The 21,097-nt window shown below is 38.7% G+C and overlaps 1 pseudogene; it reads right to left on the bottom strand.

Annotated features, from left to right (window-relative positions):
• Window positions 1-11,713: 11,713 nt before the first annotated feature.
• On the bottom strand, window positions 11,714-13,591 carry LOC123464092 (annotated as a pseudogene).
• Window positions 13,592-21,097: the final 7,506 nt, after the last annotated feature.

The raw sequence follows: 21,097 nt of genomic DNA, 5'->3' as shown, positions 1-21,097 counted from the left end.
AAGTAATTCAAGAGCAGGATTTGCTTCTCTTCAATGGAATTTTTATGTTTCTAGAGTTTTATTTACTCTTGGTAATTTAAAATTCTAATGACATTTTGGCTGTTGCAACATGAAATGTCATTTTCTAGAATCTTTGAAGTGAATGTTATGGGCTTTCAGCCAGAAATAAAGTTGTTTGGCATACAGTTAAATCCTACTTGTCCCTTCATATACAGTTCATTGCATTTTCTTTCAGAAATTCTAACTGTAACACATGTACCCAGTTCTATATTTTCTACTCCAAATTTTGTGTGTTTCTGCAATGTGGACAGGGGTATGCAAATTCTGGAAAGATGACTTGGTAAAGGTAAAATAAGAGCCAGTTTATGTAAGAAAGTGGCAAAATTTAAGGAAACCAGCTATAGTGTATCATTCCCTTATAGAACATATTAACACTATTCTTTCATAAGGTTTAGATATACTTTATTAGACTAAGAAAAGAAAAAAGGAGAAGGTACAGAGTCCTCATGCCCATGAGAAGGAAGGACAGAATAAAGGTCCCTTTTTCATGTTAACAGTATTCTTGCTAACAGAAGGATACAAATATCTGCTCTTCTGTTTCAATATGTTTGTTTTTTAAATATTCAGGCTAAAGGTTGCATGTTTCACACTGCAGCTCATTCAGCCAATTTTCGCACCTTTGACAAACAGAAAAACACATTCCATATACTATAATAAACTTTAGTCCTTCATGAACTTCAATTCACTGGTGAGAATCCCTGTTTTTTGCTCAAGTTGTCCTGCATATGAAAAAGTAGCATTTCAATATTTCATAATACCTTCATCAATAAATGTTAACTGATATAGATGTGCTTTGGTATCAACACTTGGCAGATACTTTTCTGAAATCAATTAATGGTTACTCCAGCATATAATGCTAGAAATGACATTTATTGAGATGACTCTTCTCTAGGACAACATTTCCAAAGTTCATTGATGTGCCAAGGTCCAATGTGGCCTTCAAAAGATTGTCAATGAGTATGCTGGAAGATCACTTTTTAAATTTATATTTAGAGAGAGTGGCAAAGAGAGAATTGACATGCCAGGGCCTTAGCCACTGCAATCAAACTCCAGATGCTGTGGACCTAGTGTACATGTGAGACCTTGTGCTTGCACAACCTTTGTGTATCTGGCTTACATGGGATCTGGAGAAAGATTGAACATGGGTCCTTTGGTTTTGCAGGCAAGCACCTTAACTGCTAACCCTCTCTCTAGTGCCAGAAAGTCACTCTTAAAAGGTTTCCAAATCCCCTAATGAGATGGTCTCCATCACATTTAAGAATTTCCCTTAAAGAGGAGGGTACTTAATAGGTTGATATTGTATATATGTAAGTACAATGATTGTGATGGGGAGGTAATATGATGGAGAATGGAATTTCAAAGGGAAAAGTGTGGGCAGTGGGGAGGGAGGGAATTACCATGGGATTTTTTTTTATAATCATGGAAAATGCTAATAGAAATTTAAAAATTTTTTAAAAATATATAAAAAGTATTTCCCCTAAAAATGAATGAATCTGTTTTATATTTTAAGACATGTACTATACAAGTATAATAATAATATTTTAGAGATTTGGAAAACTATGCCAAAATTATTCTGTGAGTACATTATCCTAATATTCTCTTCACCTTATAGCAAACTCCATAAGTCACATAAGAAACTATAAAACTTACACCTAATGATATCACACACATGCTCAAATAATTCAAAATAATGTAATAGTATCAATGTATTTCTTAGAGTTAAATTCATGTTTAATGACAGGGGGATCAGTCTTGTTGACTTGAAACACATAACCATGAACAGTGATAAATTAAAACTTCAAAAATTTCATTACCAATGACAACTTACAGCAGCATCGTGGATATGGATATATAATCAATTAAACTATTCATTTTGCCAGTAGGTAGGACCATCATTCCTGATGTTTTGATTTTAGCAAGAGCAATAATCTCACAGTTATCCCTTTAGGTGTTGTAAAATTCTTCCAGGGAACAGAGATTTAATCATCTGATCTAGGGATAATTTCATTACCCCAGACAGAAGCTGTTCTTGACATGAAATTTCTCATCTTGGTATTCCACTTCACCTGCTTAGCTTTGCTGTTTTGTTTTGTCTGTACTGCTCTTTGCATGCTACTAAAGTAGAATATGAATATTTTCTTCTGTTGAGGGCAGCAACTCTTCTAAATGCAGAGGAGAAAGGAAAAAGAAACTATGCCTACATCTACTTTGTATAAAATGAGTGAGAATTTTTCCATATCAGAGGTAATTAAAAACAAATCAGTGATGATCTGTAATTTTTGAAATAGTAAAACATAAACACAGTCTCAAAAACTCAGAGGCTGCATTGTTATCTGTCTTTTCCACAGCATTCATTGAATCATTCACTTTCAGTGAGAATAGGTGGAATTTTAAAAATATTTTTAAAGTGTTTTTTTTTTAATTTTTATTTATTTATTTGAAAAAGACAGAGAGAGAGAGAGAGAGAGAGAGAGAATGGGCACACCAGGGCCTCCAGCTACTGCAAAGGAATTCCAGACACCTGTGCCCCCCTTGTGCATCTGGCTACCGTGGGTCCTGGGGAATCGAACCAGGGTCCTTTGACTTTGCAGGCAAATGCTTAACCACTAAGCCATCCCTCTAGCCCAATAGGTGGAATTTTTGTGGGCTTTTAATGAGTGAATTCTAATAAATGAGACCAAGGGGGTATGTATAAACTACATTTATACATTTATAGCTATCTGGAAATTCTCCCAATTCTAATCTATTATAAGCAACATAGAATGTAATAAAATGCACAGGAGCATCACATTCTAAGAAAGGTACTTTTGTTGGAAATACGGCACAGTAATAAGAATAAGGCTAAGTATATTATATTGGAAAAGTCCCTCCTTCTGACTCAGTTCTACCACAATTCTCAGTTCTACAGCTAGGAAATACAATCAGCCTAGATATATATCAAGTGATGAATGTGTTACATACATCTCTCTCTCTCTCTCTCTCTCTCTCTCTCTCTCTCTCTCTCTCTCTCACACACACACACACACACACTCACACACTTGTGTGTGTGTGTGTGTGTGTGTGTGTGTGTGTTTAAGGTGTAAAGAACATGAAATTTGCATACAAATAAATGCAACTGAAAAAGATGATACAGAATTAGATAAACTATACTCCAAAAGACAAATGTTGTGATTACTTTATGTGAATCTCTAGATTAGTGTCTATAGCTCAGAATGAGTGTTTGTAGATGCCAGAATGATAAAAATATGAACCATGGAGGGAGAGGTTACAAGAATAATAGGAAAGACATGAGGCACAAAAATAGGAGGGTGGTTATATTGAATGGAACAGGTTAAAGCAAGGATAGAAGTGGCTAGATGAGGGAGGGCTGGGGATGATGAGAAAATGATCCAAAGGTAAGACTATATGAATAAACCATATGTAAAACTACAATGAGGTAAACCAGCTTAAGAAATAAATCTTTTTAAAAAAATTAAGTTAAGGGCTGAAGAGATTGCTTAGTGGTTAAGGTGCTTTCCTGCAAAGCCAAAGAACTCAGGTTTAATTCTCCAGGACCCACGTAAGCCCGATGCACAAGGTGGCATATACATCAGGAGTTTGTCTGCAGTAGCTGGAGGCCCTGGCATGCCCATTTTCTTTCTCCCTCCTTCTCTCTCTGAAATAAACAAAAGAAAAATAAAATAGTTAACTAAAAAAATAAATGAAGGTCCCCTATATGGATGAATAAACTGTTCTGATGAGCCATATGGTATTCATTGAAAACCCCAATGTGAGTTCTGAGATAACCTCCCAATGAATTGTTCATCAGGGAGACCACAAGAGCCCTAAAACAATATTGGCAATTGTCATTGGTCTAGGTTATTCACCAAAAGCAAATAGTCCATTTTGCTGGAGACACCACACATTTCGGTAGCACATTATAAAGAAACGAAGTTGGAACTGAGCTAAAAACTTCCTCCCTATTGGATAGCTTTCTTCAGGCCAGAATGCATTATGCAAAAAGCTTGTAGAGAAAAGTCAGACATAGTTCTACCTACTATGGGTCCTGTATAATTTATAATTGTCTCGGAATTCAAGATTTAAGAAGAAATGCAAGAGTGGCATGAAAGCTATGGAAAAAATAACTGCTGTCCCATTGGAATAGAAGTCTGCTCCATAGGAGGGAAATCATGCCTAAAACTGTAATAGGAACAGTATTACAGTTTCATAATTGTGAAAATCCATTGCATTAGAAACTAGCATTTCTTTTTGTCATGTAATAATTCATTTTTAGAATTATGAAAAATATGACAATGTGGTAGCAACAACAAATATCACATCATATGAGAGTTGGAGGATTGAATTAAATAAAAAAAATTATTTGGGACACATAATATTATAATTGTGTTTTCAACACAAGTACCCATGGAAATTTACTTCTTTATTGGTCATAGATGTAGTTATATTTTCATTATAAATTATTGTAAGTAGCTGATTAAATATAAATGATCATAGGACTTATTCTATCTTGAAGTGCTTGAGTGATTCAAGTTGCTTCCAGCTATCATAAGCTCTTGTAGTAACTATATCCTTTAAGAGTGTATGATTGTGAGGATTAGGAAGAGACAATACAGTTTCAACAAATGGAAAAGGAAGCATACCAGCAAATTTGCTTCTGTTATATTCTTCAACCTTCAATTCAGATATGAATTTAATCCTAATATTTTATAATTTCTTAAGTTATTAAGAATATTTCATTCCTGCTTCTCTAATTCCCTAATTTAATGTACATTATTTTTTTATTTTGTTAATGTTCATAAAATGTTTAATGCATTCCTCTCCTACTCTCCCTGTCCTGGCGCTCTCATTAGACTCCTTTCTTCGTAGATGGTTTTGCTTCTACATTTATTTCTTATGTACACACATGATTATAGACATATACATCAAATCCAGGAGATGCAGGAAAACATGTGATGCCTGTGTTTCTGACACTGGCATCATTAACTTGCTACAATACTCATTCTTCTGTAGCCAGCATAACTTTATTCTACTTTATGACTAAGAAAAATACATAGTTTTCAAATTATGGAGTTGCCTTTTTCAACTTGGATATTGTAGCCTCATTTCTAGTTCAAAACACCCAACCAGAAGCAGTCTATGGAAGGAAAGGGTTTATTTTTGGTTTACAGTTTCATGGGAAAGTCCTGTCATGGTAGGAAAACCATGGCAAGAGCAGTCAACTGAGCATCATGTCTTCAAGCAACAGGGAGATTTCAAGTGTGATCAGAGCTAAATGTAGAATGTGAGCCTGAGTTATCAGACCCCCAAGGTCCTCCAGAATGGTACACATCCTCCAACAAAGGTTCCACAAACTGAGAATTATTATGAGACTTCATAACAAACATGTGATGCTTCACATCCAAGCCATACCACATATCATTCAGGTCTCAGTAGACTTTGTAGCTCTGATATTTGCAAGTTTAATGAAATTACATGTAAAGGTTGTTTTCTTTTGTTTTATTTTGTATGTGGTAATTTTCTTTTTTCAGAATTGATTTAGAGACATCATATAAACAGAAACAATTATATAATAGGATGTTGGAATGAGAATTATTTTAGTTTTGCCCAAAGCAATATAAAAATAAGTGTAAGTAAACTAAATTCTTTCTACACATACACAAAACTTACAAAGAAAGTAATGTGTACAAATTCTTCGCTCTTCATCAAGGAAACAGGATTGAGTAATATAGCCACTGTGTAAATTCCGAGTTGAAGGTATCCTGGCACCTTCCTCTTTTCCTAACCACTACAGAAGTTGAGGAATAAGAATCACTTGAGCCCAGAATTTCTGGACTGTGATGTATATACTATGCTGACTGGGTTCTGCATTGATATGGTAACACTTCCTGGAGAGAGAAACCACCTGGTTCGCCTTAGGAGGGAAAAATAATTGCAAGTCTGAAACTCAGAGAACATGAGAGAGGTGGGCTGACTAGGTTCTATTAAGAGAGAGACTAGAGGGCTGGAGAGATGGCTTAGCAGTTAAGGTGCTTGCCTGGGAATCAAAAGACCCAGGTTCATTTCCCCAGGATCCACATAAGCCAGATGCACAAGGTGGCATATGAGTCTGGAGTTCGTTTACAGTGGCTGAGGCCCTGGTGTGTCCATTCTTTTTCTGTCTCTCTCTCTCTCTTTCTCCCTCTTTCTCTCTCCCAAATAAACAAATTAAAATTAAAATTAAAAAAAAATAGAGACTAGAGAGCATGATGCTGGGTAAACACTGGCTGTAGTTCTTGAAGATTACTAATTATGGGATGTAATTCTAATGGACTAGATGCATCCATGTTGATGAGAATGAATGCCGTTATCATAGCTGCCCAGGCTCCAGACATCTAGTAATTGAGTGAGGCCTTGCCCAAAGAGAGTATCTGGAAGCTCATTGAGATAGGAGTCAATGGATAAACTAGAACACAGAACTGAAGGAGGGCAGTAGAAAACCACTGAAAAACAAGTGTTCCCAATCCCTAGTGCAGATGACTAGCCATAACCATCTTCTAATTCTGTCCCACAAGGGAGAAAAATTCCACCAAGCCATAGTTGCCTTATTTCAGAAAATAAGTTCAGTGTAAATACATAAGGTCATAGTCTGGGTCTTCTGTTTCCTTAAAATGTTGATTGTCAACCCAAGAATTTATAGAATAAGAAAATACGAACACTATTTTCTTTTGATAATGGATAGTTTAAGTTAATATTTGATAAGAAATCAAGATGCAGAGGGGATTACAAGCATTATGATAAAAATCATCATGAGTTCTTTACTAAAATCCTAACTTGAATTCTTTAAAGGAGTAAAGGTTTCAGAATTTTTGAAGGGTATTCTGATGCCACATTTGAAAACCTGCCAGCAGGGCTGCTTACTGCTATCACAGGTTTACTTATGAAATATTACAGCATGAGCATAAATGGTTGTAAATGTGCTATTTGAGTGTCTATTCAGATGTGGTTACTTCCATGACACATAAATACATTCCAGCCACTTGATATAGCAATGGCAGATGTATTAGACATATACACTTGGGGATTTCCAGAGATAATATTTTTTTCTTTATAGTAGATTTAGTAGGCATGCAAATAAAGTTTTAACCATGCTTGGTGGAGTGGTAAAATTAATGCAGAGTGTTCTCACTGCTCATACAAGCCAGGAATTTGAACCATATGCCAATCTATTGATAGTTTCTAAATGTGCCTGCTTCAGCTAAAACACTTCAATAAGAATGAATGGGAAACATGAATATTTCTGTCCCTTGCCCCCTCCACCTGAGATTAGCCTTTAATTGGTTTGGAATGGATTATGATTACTTGGACCTGGGAGGGAGAAGGGTAGAGCTGAGGTTTAAAGGTTTGAAGCACTTATAAAGATCCCAAAGTGATTTTAATAAGAAAAAAAATGTAAGCTGCATGACACGTGCTTGTTTTATAATGTCTGATCTTACCTGAAGCAAGAATAATCTCCTCCTCATTGGTGAAACATTCAGTGATGGAAACATAATCAGAGCTCCATTATTTTCTGTAAACAGACTTACTGAGCCTATCACAGAAAGTTACAGTAAGAGTAATGTTGCATGAAATTACTCAGTTAAAGACTCTCAAAAGGAAACTTTATATTTTCTCTACCACTTTTTGTGATGCAAATAACTCACTATATGTTATAGATAATTTTAAAAATTATTAGCACTTTTAAGAAAATGAGATTCTATACAAATTATATATGACTAATTATTTTCAACTAAGCTGAGACTGGAAATATATATCATAAAACACTCTTGTCCCAAATATTTCAGTTTTTCATTTGATCATTAACCTGTATTTCCATTGAACATATTTTTTAGCCTTCAACAATGGCTAAAGTATGGCAAATCCCATGCAAAATGTTAAAGAAAAAAACCAGATAGGAGTATTATTTTTCTTTTATTTATTTTTGAAATTCCATTATACCTTGGTGTAGTAAATGACCAAAAATATATTTTTGATAATATTAAGCAGAGTATAAATTATAGTAGAAGTGTCAAAGCTGGAGAAACTGAAAATTATATAACTATATGTGGTGATGTTGGACTCAGTTACTACTTTTCATTTTAAATAGCCCCTATCTAAGTATGTGGAATAATTTTGTTTCACTATATGGAAAATTTTGTATGACCTCTTAATAATATTTTCATTCAATTTGATGCATAGATAGCAAGTCAATCTCTGTGATAAATCACACACACACACACACACACACACACACACACACACACACGTGTGTGTGTGTATATATATACACATTCCCCAGTACCCACTGAAAGCCAGATATACAAAGTGGCACATGTATCTGGAGTTCATTTCTCACAGCAGCTAGAAATCCTGGCATGCTCATTGTCATTCTCTCTTTCTCTCCTTAACAAAATAAATAAAGTATTGAGTGGAAGGATGGCTTAGCAGTTAAGGTGTTTGCTTGAAAGACAAAGGACCCAGATCCAATTCCCCAGGACCCACATTAGCCAGAGGTACAAGGGGACCCACACATCTGGAATTTGTGGCTGGAGAGGACCTGGCACACCCATTCTCCCTTTCTCTCTCTCTCTCTCTTTCCCTCTTTCTCTGTAAAATAAATATATAAATAAATAAATAAATTTCTAAAATAAATAAAATATTTAAAAATAATTGGTTTTTATGTAATACATATTTTATCAAATGAGAGACTGTGGAATGTTGGCTATTATTTTCACCCTTTCCTTCCTATTATTTTTTTTAATAAAACAGGAATCAAACTTAAGAAAGCAACATAAAAATGCATGCAAAGGGCTGGAAAGATTGCTTAGTGGTTAAAGTACTTGCCTGCAAAGCCTAAGGACCCAGATTCTATTCCACAGTACCCACGTAAGCCAGATGCAAAAGGTGGTACATGCATCCGGAGTTCATTTACAGTGGCTAGAGGCCCTGAGGTGCCTATTCTCCCTCTCCATGTGCATAGTTCTCTCTCTCAAATAAATAAATAATACATGCAAAGTGCTGCTGTGTACTCTATGATTTTTTTTTTAATCAGTCTGACTTACAGAGGCCTCTCTCTCATTTAAGGTTTTGCTCAGATTCCAGACTGGGACAGAGAGGGTGAGCCTTTTACTCTTCCCATAAGACCTCATCAGCTGGTGTGTGTTTGGTCAGATTCAAACCTCAGGAAGCACGGACACATAATGGGCCAGATCATTTCCATATAGCTGGCTATTTTCACATTACTGGTTACTGCAACTCCCAAAGCATTGACCCTATGGACATTGATGTGCCAGAAGTCAACTCTGTCTGTCCAAAAAATGTCTCTGTCTCCTCCTATATGTTTGGTGATTATTTCTCCAACAACAAGTTTGCATGCCTTTGGCAGTTCCGTCCACAGTGACAAGCCATCTCGTGTGACACTTTTAGGTCTTCTATCTGAGGTCTTTCATTCACCCCACTTGCAACAGGACATGACTAGGTGGGAAACAGGCAAGGACCAATTCCATGTAGATTTTTCTCACTTTGATGCATCTAATAAAGAGAAAATAATCACATAATTTGTCCCAGCAGAACTCAGGTGAGCAAGATGACTCACTATGTAAAGGTGAAAACCAATCTTGAAGAAAAATAAAAGTTCCCCGAGGTATTAAAAGTGAAAGAAGCACCCTTCATTCTATTTCAGGGTAGAGTATTCCATTTAAAAATGCTTGCAGGGGCTGAAAAGATGTCTTAGCAATTAAGGCACTTGCTTGCAATGTCAAATGACCCAGGTTTGATTCCCCAGGACCCATGTAAGCCAGATGCACAAGGTGGCACATATGTCTAGAAGTCGTTTGCAATGACTATAGGCCCTGGTGCACCCATTCTCTATCCCTTCCCTTCTCTCTCCTTTTCTCTCTCTTTCTGTGCCTCTTTCTGTCTCTCAAATAAATAAATAAAAATAAAAGTAAATTTTAAAAAATGCTTGCAAGTAAAAATTCTGTTTCTTTGTGCTCTATATAAAAATCCATTTGTCAACAATCCAGAAATGCTTTTCTATCTTTGGGTGGCAAGAACTTAATTTTGGTGAGCCACCTAGCCCCAAGTGGTAAAAATACTTCATCATAAAGACATGTTGAAGAAGAACTAGGAAGCTAGCTTCCTTTAGGCTGAGTTTCAATTAGGAACTGAGGCTCAGAGAGAACCAGTGCCTCCTCACATGGCATGAATGGAACCCTTGGCAGGAATGAAACTCATGTCTAATCTAGATTCATCTACAACAGCTACAGTGCCCCCTGATGCCCACAGTCTAGAAGGCTACCTATGTGGATGGTCTTCACTTTCCAGGTGTGCTTTCCCTGAAGCCTGCTCCTTTGCATCTACAAACTAGACCTATCTTCCCCTTTACATGCCTGAATTTGATGAAAAAGTACATTTTTAATGTACTATATAGACTGTATTAGTTTGAATAAATGGCCTCCGATATATTCAGTGTTTTATTAGTTTATAGTTTGCATTTGCAGCCACCTGGGTGGAGACAGTGTCATTGGATGGATCTTAGGTGTGGTACTAGGTTTGAGATTTCAATCTAAAGATATGCAAAGAGTGCCTAGCCGAAGTTCCTGAAGTGTGCTGTACTGTGTGGCTTTAGGCTAATGCTTCTCTTTCTGTGTTTTGCCCTGTAAAAACAGGCTATCTTCTTCTGACATTATGGAAATCCCCCTGGATTTTCAGGCTTCAATAAATCCCTTCCTCCATAACTGTGCCTGATCTGGAAGTTCATCGAAATGAACCTGAAGCTGTCTGCTACAGAAGTTGGTACCAAGGAGTGGGCTGAGATGAACCTGACCATGTGGATGTTGGTGTTTTGGAACTTTTGTTTTAGAAGAATGGACATGGACTTGGTGCTTGCAACTCAATATTCCTTCTGGAGTGGTAAGCCAAGTTTTATGGACTATTCTGATGAGAATTTGAGAATCCTAAGTGCAGACAGTATTGAACCTCGAGGCTTGGTTTATGAACTTTCTAATGGGAAGGAAATACTGCAGAGGACTTTGTTGGAACTGAGCTACTGGTATAAGGGCTGGCTGCATTCTGGGTCACTGGGTGGAAGTTAAGGTGTGGTGGTGGATTTGAGATTTCAATCTGAAGATATGCAAATGTGCCCAGCTGTGAGTTCCTGAAGTGTGCTGTGCTGTGTGGCTTTGGCTTGTGCTTTTCTTTCTGTGTTTGGTCCTGTGAAAGCAGGCCACCTTCTTCTGCCTTTATGGAAATTCCCCTGGATCTGTAAGGTTCAATAAATCCCTTCCTCCATAAGTGTGCCTGATCTGAAAGCTCATCTCAGTGAACCTGCTACATAGGCTTTTTCTGCTTCTTATTTATTTATTTATTTATTTATTTATTTATTTTGTCTGCATGTTGCTCTGTGATCCCTGCTTGTGTACATATGAGTATGGCTCCCCATCTACCAACTTGGTGGAGTGGGGGAAAGCAGAGTACTGCTTCTGGGTCTGAGTAGTTTTTCTGCTTTATTTCTGCATTATGCTTTGGGGTAACTGCTCATTGTAAATAAATGTTATATATATATATATATATATATATATATATATATATATATATATATATGGAATGTAAAACTTTCTTCTGGTATCTTTTTTTTTTTTTATTTCAAGATACTTTATTTTCAAAATGGGTCACAACACTAAGCTTTGGGCCCATTCTGCCATTGTACAAGCTACAAATGCTTGCTCAGCAGCTGAGGGGCACACTTTAGTATGTTTGAAAAGTGAATAAAAATCCATATAAAACAAATATTCAAATAGTTTCCATAGGAACACAGATAAGTGTGACCCCATTGCCTAGCCTTCCACACTGCTGCATCTGTGCCAGCCCTACTCATACAAAGACATTTCAGAACTAGCAGTCATTAAGTTAAGTGGACCCCCCAAATCCCTTAATTCAAGCTACACTCGCAGTTAAGAGCTACAAGAATGGTATCTACACATTGATACTAGTGGAAGCACAGGCTGCCGGGTGACGGTCCATCCCACTCTCCTGAGCACAAGACATGGGCAGAGTGCTGACGTCCTGCTCCTCCACTTCAGGCGGGAAGCCGTGCTTCTGAACTTGCTTCATGAGTTGCCACATTGGTCGTGACATCACATAATAAATAGTAGGCCTCTGGAATCCATTGAAAGTAGAAGCAGCAGCAACAGTGTATGCACCCATGTTTTCAAAGAGCATCCAATCACCCACATGCATTTCAGGAAGGTTATAGCGCTCAACGATCCGATCAAGGCCATCACATGTTGGTCCCCAAATGCTGGAGGAGTAATACTTCTCATCTGGTTTGGGTCTCTTCTGTAGCAAGGGCTTCACATGTGCATGATCATAAAGGATGCAATTAAATGATCCGTATACTCCATCATTCACGTAATACATATAGGTTTGCTCATTCAATTCATCTTCATCATCGGAGCCAGTCTGCTCCTTCAGCACAATTTTTTTGGCAATGATATTGACTGCAAGCGTGAAAGCTGATGCAACGTAGTATCTGCCCGGCTCTGCTATGATTCTCACACCACAGTCTTGATGGAAAGTACTTATCCAGCGCTGGGTTGATCACACTGGTGATCTCTTCAAATTTAAGCTTCACATCCTCAGATCCAGGAAAACCACCACCAATATCAAGCAGATACATGCCGAAACCAATCTCAGCTCCCATGTCGAAGACACAACGGGCATCAGATACTGCTTGAACAAACGTCTCAGGATCCGTACAGCCACTCCCTACATGGAAGCTGACACCAATGACATCAATATTTAGCTCTTTTGCCCGTTCCAAGAGAAGTCTGCTGATTTTGAGTGTGGCACCAAATTTAACACTGAGGCGACAGACTACTTTGGAATCATCAGTGGCAATTCTCAAAACCAACTTTGCCTTTGGGTCTGGCGACTTTCATCAACTCAACTTCACTATCAAAAGTCATCATCTGGACTCCACTACTGGCAGCATACTTAATTTGAGACACTTGTTTACAGGGATTTGCATAGATAATCCTCTCCGGAGGTACCCCAAGACTCTGCACCAACTGTATTTCAGTCTTGCTTGCACAGTCGAATCCTGTCCCAATGGCAGCTAGGGTGTTCACTATGGCTCTGCTATCATTACATTTGACTGCATAAAAGGGAGTGACGCGAGGAAGAGCTTTTAACCACCTTAGATGTTTCTTTAGAATGTCTCCAAGGTCCGCAACATAAAAAGCATCCTTATCATCAGAAGAAGAAACTTCATTAATTTTTGGTCCAGAATGTCCTTGGCAGTAAAGCCTTCATCAAGGATGTGGCAGTCAATCTCTTCCTTATTAAAGTTGTTCATGGTTTCTCAATGTGCCTATGGAAACTAAGAGATGGAGTTAAGGAAATTATTTCCAGCTTCTCAAAGGTAATTATCCGGGAATTTCAAACTTTGTGTCCTTGGAGCAGCAGTGGAAATGCTCTCACCAGGCCGGGGCGCCGCGGGCCGGCCCCATGGACATGCCGCCTGTGCTCGCTCCGGAGCTGGAGGAGCGCTCGGCCGCCCGAGACGCCAGCCGCCCGAGACGCCAGCCGCCCGAGGTGGCGCCGAGCTGCTGGCTGAGGGCGACCGGCGGCGGTAGCGGTGGGGACGGTGGCGGCCGCGAGCGACTGACCTCTTCTGGTATCTTAATCTAGCATGTGCATTTCCCTTACACTCTTGATCTACCATATGGGTGCTTTCTCTAACTCTGGATCTGTTACCTGTGTAATTTATGGGGTAACCATGGGTGTAACTCTCTTGGCTACTCATTTCTCATATGACTTTCTTGGTTTCTGCTTTGATATCTTTTCCTCTCTTATTCTTCCTTAAGCCACCACCATTTGCCCTCTTAACTTTCTTCTACAGAGAAGCACAGGGCAGATGCATGTGTGTTCCTTCTAAATCTTCCTATACAGGCTCCTAGGTTCTATCCCCCATGTGCTTGTGGCTCCACTCCAGCCTTTCCCTAGGTAAGAGAAAGAGATTGAGTAAAAGAAAGGCAAAGGGAGGACTAATCAAAATCTAAGATGATATAAATAAATCATATGGAATCCTACTTTTTGGACAATGGAACACTCAGGAGCCAAAGATTGTTGCTAGAAAATTTTCAGTGCCAGGGATGAAATACCTTCCAGTAAGTTGTTGGACAGGGTCGTCCATGATGCCTCCAAAATATTATAGGCCACTGCCAATGCCCTTGGTTTCCTACCAGGAATAGATGGTAAGACCTTATTGCTGAAGACTCCAAATACTTGGGCTGCAAGGCCACTGAGAAATCCTGCTAGAACTGAGCTTATAACTTCCTCATGTAGACCAGCTAACAGAAAGCTGGAGAAGCCATTCTGCATGCAGTTCAATGGAAGAAAGAGAAATGAAGATACTCAACAGTGGACACTGCAAGCCTTGTATATGGCCAGCCATGCCAAATGAGCCAACAGGTGCAGTAGTGATACGTCTGTTATGGTGGAAACCAACTTCCCTCTAATTGTACTGGAGGCCCACTCCATAGGAGGGAATATATCCCTGATACTGAAAAGTTAAAACAGGGGTAGTCATGAGCCCTAGGGGTATAACGTCTGCTGCTATCTGGCTAAATGTATATACCATGCTTATCAAACTGCCCAGTAAGCACTTCTCTTAATGTTCATACCCTTATATTAATGCTACTCTCACTTTTTGTAGAGAATCTTTTCTTTTCAGATAGCAGTGACCTTGGGATGACCCAGAAGATGTCATGATGCTGGAAAGAAGTAACCAGAGTGCTTAGTACTGTAATATCTCTATCACACACCCAAGGCTCAGAGTCTAATACAGAAGAGGTGGCAGAAAGAATGTAAGATCCAAAGGAAGGGGAGGACTCCTTACAATGTGCTTCCCCAGACACAAAATGGCCTGGATATCTATGACCTCACAGTGCCTGACACTACCTACACAAGACCATCATAAGAGGAGGAAAAGATCATGACATCAAAATAAAAGAGAGACTGATTGAGATGGGGAGGGGATATGATGGAGAATGGAGTTTCAAAGGGGAAAGTGGGGAGAGGGAGGGTATTACCATGGGATATTTTTATAATCATGGACGTTTAAAAAAAAATTGAAAAAAATCCCTCAATTTTCTTAAATGAATCTCATGTTCTGTGATTTTTTTTCCTCATGATTTATGTTTCCTATTTTCCAGATGCTTATGATTTTGTTCTAGTCTTTTTTTAATTCCAACTCCCCTTAAGCCTCACAATTTGTAATTTCTCCCTAAATAAACTTAATATAATAATTCATAATTTATCCTTCTTGAGTCCATCTTTATCAATTATTGCTTAAAGTTAGAACAGACCTAAAAATGGGATTCATAAATTTGGAGGACCCTTCTAAACTACAAAATCCTACATCTAAGTTTTATTGTTGCTGCTTTGTCATTTACTTGAAATGAAGCCCATCAGCTAGCACAGATTGTCAATTAACTTGCAAGGTAGGCTTACGATGCTGTCAAGCCTTATTCACTGAAAACTGCTTTTTGTTTTTCACTAGAGCATGAATATAACGCATCGCTTCTGTTTGGCTCTGTGCAAGTGTAAGGTTTTCATCTCTGCTTTCAGTCTCTTTTACATTTATATTTTCTTTGTGGATTAGTTGTACTACCTATGTAAAGCTTGGTACGGGAGTGTGCACTTACATACTAACTTTCAGGAAGAATAAACAGGTTGATCACTTGGTCTGGCCAGCTTTTCTACCTGATTGGTAAGATCTAGTTAACTTAAAGATTTTGATTCAAAAAATAAAGTAGAGTGAGATTAAAGAACAAAACAGAAGTCTACATCTCTCCTACAAACACAAACTCACATATATCAAGCCCATCCACATACACAAGAAAATGTGTAGGAATTTCCCAAGTGGACAGGAACATGTAAGACAAAATCACAATGTTTAATAATTAGAGTATGGAATATTCATTGAAGCTGTTACTGAAACTATGTTTTTAGGGTACAGATACATTAAAAGATAATAAGATGATGATGATGTCAATATTATATAGTAGTTTTTCTCAAACTTTCAAAGACAACCCATAGCAAAAATATATTGTATGGCATAGCATAATCAGATAGAAATTAAAATTTCACAGAATTTTAGCTTTTACTAGGAAATACATTCTGTTTTGTGTTGTTTTGTTTGTTTTTGATTTTGATTTTTTGGGGTAGGGTCTCACTCTACCCCAGGCTGATCTGGAATTTACTATGTAGTGTCAAGGTGGACCTGAACTCACAGTTATCCTCCTACCTCTGCCTTCTGAGTGCTGGGATCAAAGGCGTGTGCCACCATGCCCGGCTTAGGCAATATATTCTTACATGTAATGCATTCTACCATATTGGTCTATTCTGTTCCATTTTATTTTTCCCAAAGTGTTCATTTATAGAGCTTAGTGTGGCAGCTCACACCTGTAATCCCTGCACTTGAAAGGCTCAAGATGTAAGATTGCCATAATTTGAGAACAGCCTTCACTACAGCATAAGTTCCAACTTAGCCTAGGCTAGAATGAGACACTGTTTCTCAGACACACACAAAGTATGGCTGCAAAAATTTCTCAAGGATCAAAGATGCTTGCTTGTGGGCTGGAGAGATGGCTTAGAGGTTAAGCGCTTGCCTGTGAAGCCTAAGGACCCCGGTTCGAGGCTCGGTTCCCCAGGTCCCACGTTAGCCAGATGCACAAGGGGGCACACGTGTCTGGAGTTCGTTTGCAGAGGCTGGAAGCCCTAGCGCGCCCATTCTCTCTCTCTCCCTCTATCTGTCTTTCTCTCTGTGTCTATCGCTCTCAAATAAATAAATAAATAAAAAATTTTGAAAAAAAAAAAGATGCTTGCTTGTATGCCTGCCAACCCATGTGGATAGACACCTTGAAGTTGTCTTGTGCCTTTTACACATGTATTATGACACACACACACTCATATATACATTGTGAACAAAAGTTCCCAGAAAACAGCTGTATCTGCTGCACCTACTTCCAGCAAGGCGGAATGGACTGATAAAGCTCATATTGTCACAGTGAGATCAATTGTTGAAAGTCAGAGCCAAATTTCCTTGGGCTGTCTTTAGCTTCCTAATAATCATTAATTGGCCACCTCTGTTTCTGAACTAACATCCTGATGACTATCAGTTGAACTGGTATAATTCTTTTTGAAATGTAAGAGCAAACCCCAGCTTTCACCAACTCAAAAGCTAAGAATATCATCAGGTAGCATCTCAGGCCTATGGAAGAGATTCTCCCACTTTGCTATAACCCACCTACCTGATGGTCAGCCAATGTAATTGAAATGTACTTTGATTTATGAATTTCTTTTGTTCTGTAACTATAAAACCTTCATGAAATTGTTAACAGGTTGGAACATGGAATTTGGGGTAACCTAAATCTGTGTTCCCAGGCCATGGTTACTCACACTGGATCCTGAATAAATTATCTTTTATCCCCTTTTGAGGTAAGAACTGTCTTTTGCCCAACATGTGGCCTCAAAGACAAGCCACTTCCACTTATGATGCAGCCAGCCAGAGCCAGGTCCCAACTAAATCCTTTGTGCTCAACCATCCAGTGTTGTCTCCTTAAGTGCATATTGGTAAATTCATTCTCAGGATCAGACCTCCCTTGATTTGGTCAATGGTCCACTTGTTTATTCTGAGCTGTTTTTAGGATCCTGTTTTGTTTTTTTTTTTTCTTTTGTCATTGCAGGATACATATTTTTATTTGTTCTCAAAATGTTTTGTTATTTGCTCCCAAAATGATTTAAGGTATCTATTTTCTTTGCTTTGAAAACATTTTGGTTTTGACCATTGAATTTGTTGTTTACATGCAGATCCTTGAGAGCATCTTGATTTCTGACTATTCTATTTGGTTTGTCTCTGCTAGCATTAAGCATGTTTTCCCTCTGTTACTACTCCTCCAAAGAAAGAGGAAATGTTAGGGGAAAAAAAAAAAAAAAAAAAAACTACTATTTAGTACTCCAGCTGGCATGAACAGTTTTGTTAATTTAATTTGCAAGTATTTGAAAACAAAATGGGAAACCCAACTAAAAATAAATTGGGTTTACATTTCCCACCCACAATGGGGAACATTTATTCCTAAATTGGGGTTCAATTTTATTTTATTTTTGAAATATTAAAGTACTAGGTAATGTTTTTTGTTATAGAAATAAAATAATGGGCATCCTGCTTTAATTAAACTTTTAAAACATCCAAAAAGTGACTAACCTGGCAATTTACAAACTAGTCAATAAGAATTTTAGAACTTATAAATTAAAAGGAGATTGTAAGGTTTGGGAGTGACAAAGACCATGCAAACCACTCTAAAGCAAAGATGAAAGCTTTCATACTGGAAAAGCATGAGTTGCCAGGACTGACTCATAAGAGATGAGCACAGCCAAACTGAGTTTTCAGATAATGGGCTTTATAGGGCTTCCTCAGTTGGGGGAAGGTGAGGAAGGGAAAAGTTGAATAAATAAGGTACCTTTAGGGGAGAGCTAAGATAGCCAGGGTGTGAGACAAGAACAGTGACCAGGCCACATGAGAAAAAGGGGGAGAAAACCATGTCCTGGGGGCATTGCCAGGCAAGGCACAGATAATGGCTGGGTGGTTTCTTGAGGAATGTGGATAATCCACTTCCTTATGTCTCTGTTGCCATTCTGCTGTCCTTGGTGACTCCCTTTTAGGAGCCCATCCTGAGCTAGTAGAGATATCCAAAATGATTAAGATTAAGAAAATTTGAGAGATTAAGTCAGAACTAAATATAAATTGTACAAAATTTAACTGTTCTCATTTCCTCTCCCTTCTCTAACCTCCCTCCACTCCTGCTCTCTCCAAGCAGAACAGAATCCCATAATAAAGGAAATATTGTTATTTGTAAAATAAAACCTAGGGAATTCCACACTAGATTAAAATCTTCATTGTAAAAACACTCTCCTCGTGACTTCAGAGCCATAGTCTCAGGTATGCTTTCACCCTCCCTCTGAGCACCCCTTCCTTTGCCTAATTCTCGTGCTTAAGTCTGTAAAAAAGATTCAACTCTGTTTTATACTGGCATTTCCTGGAATTCTGTAAATCCTAGATACAACCTGAGTTGAGATCCCTAAAAGTCTAGAGGAATTCCTCAGGCTGTTGAAGATGACAATGTGAACCTGTGTCTCAGTCCCCTTGATGCTGACATATTGGGGGCTCACAAAAGATTCATCTAAAATATTGTGGGCAAGTCTTAATGACTGCTAATATAATGTACTGCTATTCTACCCATCTTTCACTTAAACTTATAGCTGGCCTTTCTTCTTATGAGCCTGACTGAGTCTGATATGTCATTAAATCTATATCCTTGCTAGATGGCTTAAAATAGTTGCCCTAACATTAAGAACAAGAATAAGACATTTCCACCTGTAAAAATAAATAAATAAATAAATAAATATTCTCCCCTTTTATTTTTAGCTCTCAAAAACAAATGAGAATAATTATCTGCTGTAGATCTATGTAGCAAACTTTACCTTTGATCTTCTGTGAGCCTTACATCTCAAAGAGGATAAAAACTTTTCACTTAATTTTGCGTTCTTATGGTACACCTAGAATTTATTTGTTTATGTCATCTTTATCCATGATGTTTATGTTTGTTTTTGTGTGTTTTGTCCAAAAAAAAAAAAAATGACAACATAAAGTTCCAGATATATAAAACTAGTGGCCTCTTCAATTTTGCATCATTTTTGTTGCTGTGGTCCACCTTATGTGGGCCAGGGGGTGATGTCCACCCTCTTCTCATGCCATCATTTTCCCTGCCAGCATGGAGCTTCGTCCTCCAGCCTGTAAGCCAAAATAACCCCCTTTTTTCTCACACACTTCTCTTTGTTGGGTGATTTCTACCAGCAATGCGAACCTGACTGCAACACCTCCCTAGTCTTTCCCACCAGCAGGGACCTCCACTTGCCACCAATGTTCCACCTGCTGCTCTGTGCATGAACCCAAACCAACAGGCTAGCAACCCCTTCCCTCCCTCCTTCTGTTTTCCAGCCACCAACGACCTCCACACACTACTGCCGCCATCCCGCTCACTGCCCCACCAGCAGACCAGGTCCTACTGCACTTCCTTCAGGCCACTAGGTCCCCATCCAGCAGGCTATTATTCACCCCTTCCCACCAACCCACGAGGACTGTGGGCTATCCACCCCCACTGTGCATCACCTGACCCTCAGTAGTCCCATATCCTCACCCCACCTTGTCACAGGACCCAGCAATCCCATCCACCCCCTGCTATACAGTCCCAATGGTCCTGCTGTCCCATCTCCTCAATGTCAGCATCACAGAACCACCATGTAATCCCATCCTCCCCCTTTCTGCAGCCCAGCCACAGCAACAGTCTGCTTTGTCCCATTCCCACCTATCCAGTCACCTCTGTCTACCTGACCACACAGTCCCATGTCCTGAAACACTGGACTAACTAACCCCTTCATCAAGTCCTCAGGCCCCCACCAGAGCCTTGCAGGCTCCTTTCCTCTGAGCAGATAGGCCCCATTGCCATCAGAAGTCTAATCAAAGCAAACATAAAAGGGAATAATCACTGGAGACACTTCAAGGGTAGACTACAGCTTCCTCCTAAATTAAATAAGAGTCCCACACTGTGATGGGCAGACCACAGCACAAAAGGAATAACATGAAAAATCAAATGCAAGTAAATCCAACAAGATTTCCCAGTCCCACAATGGATGTCTCTAATCAAAACATAGAAGAGATAATAGGATCAGAATCGCGAAATGAAGATACAAGCTATGCAACCCTGGCCAAGTAATTAACAGATCTTGCAGAAATTCAACAAAAGGCCAATAATTGTATGACTGCTGCTCTTGCTAGATTAGACATAATAGAAAAGAACTAGAAAGGGTTCAAAAGACAGTTAAATGATCTGAAGGAGAGTGAAAAAAAAGAGGACCTCAATAACCTCTGGGTCATTACACACAGAAACATTGTCTC

Source organism: Jaculus jaculus, chromosome 10 (genome assembly GCF_020740685.1).
Source record: "Jaculus jaculus isolate mJacJac1 chromosome 10, mJacJac1.mat.Y.cur, whole genome shotgun sequence".
NCBI classification, from domain to species: domain Eukaryota; kingdom Metazoa; phylum Chordata; class Mammalia; order Rodentia; family Dipodidae; genus Jaculus; species Jaculus jaculus.
Note: the sequence above shows the minus strand (reverse complement) of the source record. Positions and strands in the feature narration are given on the sequence as shown.